Genomic DNA, 6,499 nt, shown 5'->3' with positions numbered 1-6,499 from the left:
AATTATTAATTGAAGTTTCTACATTTTAGACTTAGTTCGAGCCTGTTTTAAATATTTAATCAGCCTTTAATTTCTTCACATGCATCAGGGTGTTGCTTATTTTGTCAATGTTAAGATTTTCTACGTCACACTCCCTTAATGTAGTCATGTAGATTTTTCAGAATTTTAAGAAGTTACGTTTAAGAGATCGCTACCGCACTTTGAACACCATAATTGAAACGTCTCATACAATAGTATTTTAAAAAATCGTGATACAATGGAGAGCTCTTCAATCGAGTACGTGGGCGTATGGTGAAAAATGTATTCACTATTCATTACTTGTTTGTTATAGGTTCTAATAGTTTATGTAACGAAACGGCCAAGCCACATATCTTATACCTTTAAACGAGCAATTCTTGTATATATATATATATATATAGTACCTGGGCGATATATATATATATATACAAGAATTGCTCGTTTAAAGGTATAAGATATATTTCCGGGATCTCGGAAACGGCTCTAACGATTTTGCTGAAATTTGGTATATGGGGGTTTTTGGGGGTAAACAATCGATCTAGATTAGTCTTATGTTTGGGAAAACGCGTGTTTTCGAGTTTTCATGCGTTTTTCTTACGACGCAGAATATGGTCGCTAATTTCATGTTGCCAACCACTGTCCGTCTGGTCCAGCGGGTTAAGACGCGGACTGCTAAACGAGTGTTACGGGTTCGAATCTCGCCCGGTGACTAACTTGTGTTTTTTTTTTATATGTTCAAGTTTATATGTAATTTTTTAATTTTTATTGTTTTAGACAAGTTTAATTTAGTAAAAAAATGACCTATGTAATAAGAGAAATTGACAATAGATGGCGTTACTCTGTGACGAGTGCTGTAAGGTTAAAATCGATTGTAAATAATAATTGTCAGTTCACATTTTACTTTTTAAGTTTATGTAGATTATCACCTATACACCACCATATTACAATTAATAGTTATAACCGAGCAAAGCTCGGTCGCCCAGGTACACACTTTGTGAAGTTAGGGTTTGTAGAGTTAGAAGCTTCGATCTACATTAGATTAGGCTATAACCGCGATAATCTAAGTTCGTCGATTGCGGGCATTTTTCCATGTCATTCTAATAACGTTTTAGTGAAAGTAAAAGAGAAAGATCTCCGCAATTTGCGAATTTCGTGGTAGGCCCCCTGATAACTTTTTGATCGTACGAATCTTATAGTTTCGTCTTGGCAACATTTAACCACGGACTTGGAAAATAATCTGATTTCTTTGGATTTCAATTTTGCCAATTATTTATTCTGTAATAAGCGCCAATTACATCCGCACTTCCCGATTTCGGGCCCAGTCAGTCCCGATTTCGGGCCTGATAATTATTTTCGTTTCACGGAATATCAGCACATCGTTAACAAATATTTGAAATGTAAAAAATAATTTGTCTCTAATGGGGAAGGCGGCTGAAAGCTAATTGTAGATGGCGCCACTAGAGTTTGAGACAACTCTACCAACTCGTTGGATGAAATTTATAACTTTAATAAACCAATGTTTAATAAAACTTCATAATTAAACTCTCTGTATAAGTATTAAACTTTTGTATCTGAGGCCGAGAAACTGTCGGATAAAGTTTCAACGCCATTCAAATAAAAAGTTTTGTTTTGACAGGAGCATGTAGGAAATTTTCATGTTCGTAATAATCGTGTTTAACGCAATAAAATGGATCCTCATGAAAAATATGGACGTCTGACTGTAACACAGTTAAAAGCACTTACGGGAACGCAAGGCATCCGTAAAAGGGGGAAAAAAGGCCTCATAGAAAGGTTAAGTATATTAGGCTATGTACTGTTTTCACTCAAAAATATTATGCTTAAAATATCAAGGAAAATGTACATTATCAACAAGTTAATATTTTACAACCAAAATAATAATTTTCAATTGAATCCAGCATTAAATGTCGATTATGAGGCACCAACAGAATTCGCCTGTGATGTAAATTCTTACAGAGATATCAATGCAGATTCAAAGCTCCCACCTCTGATGTCTAATATTAAAAACTATTTAGACCGGTACATAAATATCTCATTAAATTAATACAAAACTTATTTGATTGTGGTAACTCACATTTCCATTAACTTAACTATTATGATAATTGACCGAGGTCTACGTTTTGACTTGGGCAATTTGCTTTCGTATGTCCGGATGTTCTCCTCTACTCGTACAGGTCGCAATTCTCAACCGATTTCCATCGAACCATATTCTATGATGAAATAGATTTTTTTTGTCGATCCAGTTTTTTAAATTTTTTCAAAATTGGCGGGTTCATGGTACGTCGGGCCTAACTAAACAAATAGCCTTATCAATATCGTAAGAGTTTCTTCCTTGTGAGACATATATGTTTACAGAGTGATTTACGAATAATTCAGATATTTTAGAACGCTGGTTTAGGGGGTATTTAGATATTTAGATTTTACCCGAGAATAAGTAGCCTAATTCCAACATGTCCTGTATATCCATTCGTGGCTCAGTTGGGATACGCTCGCTTTGCAATGACGAGGTTCTGGGGGCCTACTGCGAAAACCAAAATTCGCAAATTGCGGGGATCTTTCCCTTTTACTCTCACTAGGACCAAATTAGAGTGACAAAGAAAAATGCCCGCAATTGACGAACTTCGATTTTCGCGGTAGGCCTCCTGGGTGCCAATTCCGGACATAGAATTCTTTTTTGTTTTTTTTTTTTTGCTCTTTAATTTCCTGATTGACTAAGCTTTGTAGCAGGGAGAGAGAGGTCCCTGGATCTATCCCCTGAATTGTAACATTTTGTATTTCTTTTTTGCACTTAAATCTCGTATTGTTGATTGATCAAGCGAGTGCAAAGCGCTAGCTAAGTGCATTCAATTCACTTTTTTGTCTGAACTCTTTTTCAGCCGTTAAAGTTCAAGGAGACTGACAGTTGTGAAGGTCGTGAAAACGGGTGCGATATTCAGAATTTTTCGGAGCAGTTTTTGCACCTAGATGAATTTATCAACTTGGCTTTTTTGCACATCCCTTTGCTGTTAGTCACCAGCAGGTAGATTACCAGTCTAAAATTTGTAGAAAGTGTAGAAACCCACATCAGTTGAACAGTTTGCTACTTTGCTCTGCGGTATTTAGAGCACCAATATAGGTCCTGATTGGCTTAAAAAGTTAAAATGCTCAGAGTTTTTGTATGTTTGTTTTTGTTGCATGTTAAGACGGCATTTTGAGGTCATTTACTGAAAATAGGTCCGTTGGCACTGTTTGGTGTATCTTTCTGATCATGCTTTACCCGTTCCTCGCCTTTCGGTTGTAATATTCAGATTTGATAATTGCACTGTCACATGAACATGGCGTCCTAAAGAACTTACATGTTCTAGGAGTCAGTTTTCACTTACGTTAGTATAGGCGGTCACCATCTGCACTGCACTTCTGCCGCAGCATTGCAGAGTGACATTACTGCTGACGCAAATGTCAAAATTGCAGGCAGCAGCACCAATTTTGAGATTTGCGGCAGTAATTCAGTCGGTAATATTGTCGCACTGCAATACTGCTGCGGATGATTGCACAGTATTTCAGCTCTACATGGCTGCAGAAAACGTCCATATTTCATTATAAATTTATCGCAGCTGGCAGTATTGTCGCAATACTACTACAGTAGTTGACTGTTATGCAGTCAGCGGCAGTAATGCAGTCGGCAGTAATGTCGCGCTACAAATACTGCGGCTGTAGTGCAGCTGCGGTCGGGAATCCGAACGTTACTTTACAGTGCTTAGAGTAGTGGTCGACCTTGGGTATCTTGCTGTAGGTTGTTTATACGTTGCTATTTCTCGGATTCAATGTCTTAATAGCATTATCCTAGAGCCTTCTAATTTGGATCGCCTGGCTAAAATTAAGATTATGAATCTCCTTCTATTGCGACTCGAGGACTTCGAGGAGGAAAAAATACTGAGAAGACTGGCAAACCAAACAAACCGACGAGCACAAAGAATCTCGGTTACAGCTTACAGTCCAATTTCGAACGTACACTGACATCAGAATGCACGAATGATATAATAATAATAAATAATAATTCAGCCTATATACGTTCCACTGCTGGGCACAGGCCTCCTCTCATGCGCGAGAGGGCTCGGGCTATAGTCCCCACGCTAGCCCAATGCGGATTGGGGACTTCACATACACCTTTGAATTTCTTCGCAGATGTATGCAGGTTTCCTCACGATGTTTTCCTTCACCGAAAAGCTGGTGGTAAATATCAAATGACATTTCGTACATAAGTTCCGAAAAACTCATTGGTACGAGCCAGGATTTGAACCCGCGACCTTCGGATTGAAAGTCGAACGTCATATCCACTCGGCCACCACCGCTATGATATATGAATGATATATGTATGAACCAATTTATTTAGTTATCATGCGTCTCGCTTGCGCCAATACATGTACGGAGTAGGAGCGAAATACACGATAACCGAATGACATCTTGGCCTGTTAGGCAAACATTGTTCCGTATGTCCACTCTACAGGTCGCATTACTAAACCGATTTCTGTGAAATTTGGGTAGGTTTGATAATAAGGTGGTCCAAAAATATAAAGTAATGAAAATTCCTTTTCCAAGCGGGTTATTCTTATATACGTAAAAAGTATCCCTAGCAAAATTTTGAGCAATTAGAGCAGGTCGTCGCTATAAATGAAACGATTCTGCCATACAAAATTGTATGAAAATAAATTGACCCATCAATAATTCTGATTTGGAAATGTCTTTAAGGACTCTTTATACGTTTTTTTTTTTTACTTTTAGGTTACTTTGCATTTTTTTATTGTATGAGAATATTGCAAATCACTAAATTATTTGCAAATGAGTTCAAATTTGGCACATAGATCACTATTCCATAATATAATAAAGGGAGTCTTGTGAAGATAAAATCTATTCCACTTTTTAGGGTTCCGTAGCCAAATGGCATAAAACGGAACCCTTATAGTTTCGCCATGTCCGTCTGTCTGTCTGTCTGTCTGTCTGTCCGAGGCTTTGCTCCGTGGTCGTTAATGCTAGAAAGCTGAAATTTGGCATGGATATATAAATCAATAAAGCCGACAAAGTCGTACAATAAAATCTAAAAATTTCATTTTTTTTAGGGTACCTCCCCTACACGTAAAGTGGGGGTGAAATTTTTTTTCGCTTCAACCCTAGAGTGTGGGGTATCGTTGGAAAGGTCTTTCAAAACTAATAGGGGTTTTCAAGAAACATTTTTTGATAAAGTGAATATATTCCGAGATAATCGCTCCGAAAGAAAAAAAAATGTGTCCCCCCCCCTCTAACTTTTGAACCATAGGTCCAAAAAATATGAAAAAAATCGTGGAAGTAGAGCTTAAGAAAGACATTAAATGAAAACTATAGCGGACATGATCAGTTTAGCTGTTTTTGAGTTATCGCAAAAAGTTTTCCCTTCATAGTAAAAAGACTTATTTTAATTAGGTACTGATTATGCAAATTTGCCTATTTGTTTAACTCAGGTGAAAGGTACCGTTTCATCCCTTGGTTAACAATTTACTATACTTTAAGCTCCAGTTTAGCTTATTGTGACGGAAGAGTAACTACGGAACCCTACACTGAGCGTGGCCCGACATGCTCTTGGCCGGTTATTTGCTATATACAAAGTTCACAAAGTTGGACTACCCTATTCGATAATTATGTATTATTGTCAATTTAGTTTTTATAAATTCTTCTAAACAGTACCCGGGTACGTCCTTAAACTACGTCCAAAAGAGAGGTATGGGCATTGTGAATATCATCTCGCTGTGTGGTAGGGCACAGCCAGTGGATGTCATTCCAGATCTAGAGCAGAGCCCAACTGGGGAAGTACCTCCACCTTACAGAAGACCGCAGCCAAATAACACTAGACCCTACTCATAGTGTTGTGTTCCTGTCGGTGAGTAAGGTTGCCAAAGCTCAACGAGGGCGAGGGGGGGTCTGGGTCGGCAACGCGCATGTAACTCCTCTGGAGTTGCAGGCGTACATAGGCTACGGAGACTGCTTACTATCAGGCGGGCCGTATGCTTGTTTGCCACCGACGTAGTATAAAAAAAAGTAGTCATACATTTATTCACTTTTAGGTTATGGTCGCGAGATCTACAGCTCACAGAGCTACTAGTACGGAAGCTACTAGTTTATTTATTCAAAGAAAAAAGGTGGGGCCAAACTAATGACATGTCACAAACTTTAGTGGCGCCACCTAGTAAAGCAAAGTTTGGCAGCCGCCTTCCCCATTGCCAAAAATGTTCAATGTTTTATATTTTTTTACATTTCAAATATTGTAAACGGTGTGCAGATGTTTGGTGAAACGGAAAAATAGTCTTTCTCGGGCCCATAATCGGGTCTGATATCAGGCCTGATAAAGTGTGGGTATAATTGTATAAGAAGGTATTTAATATACTAATGTTGATATAAATAATACCACAATGGTATGTTTTTAACATTGGCAACATGTGCGAGTGAAACACCG

Source organism: Cydia pomonella, chromosome 5, assembly GCF_033807575.1.
Source record: "Cydia pomonella isolate Wapato2018A chromosome 5, ilCydPomo1, whole genome shotgun sequence".
In the NCBI taxonomy this organism is placed as follows: domain Eukaryota; kingdom Metazoa; phylum Arthropoda; class Insecta; order Lepidoptera; family Tortricidae; genus Cydia; species Cydia pomonella.
This window is presented reverse-complemented; position numbering follows the sequence as displayed.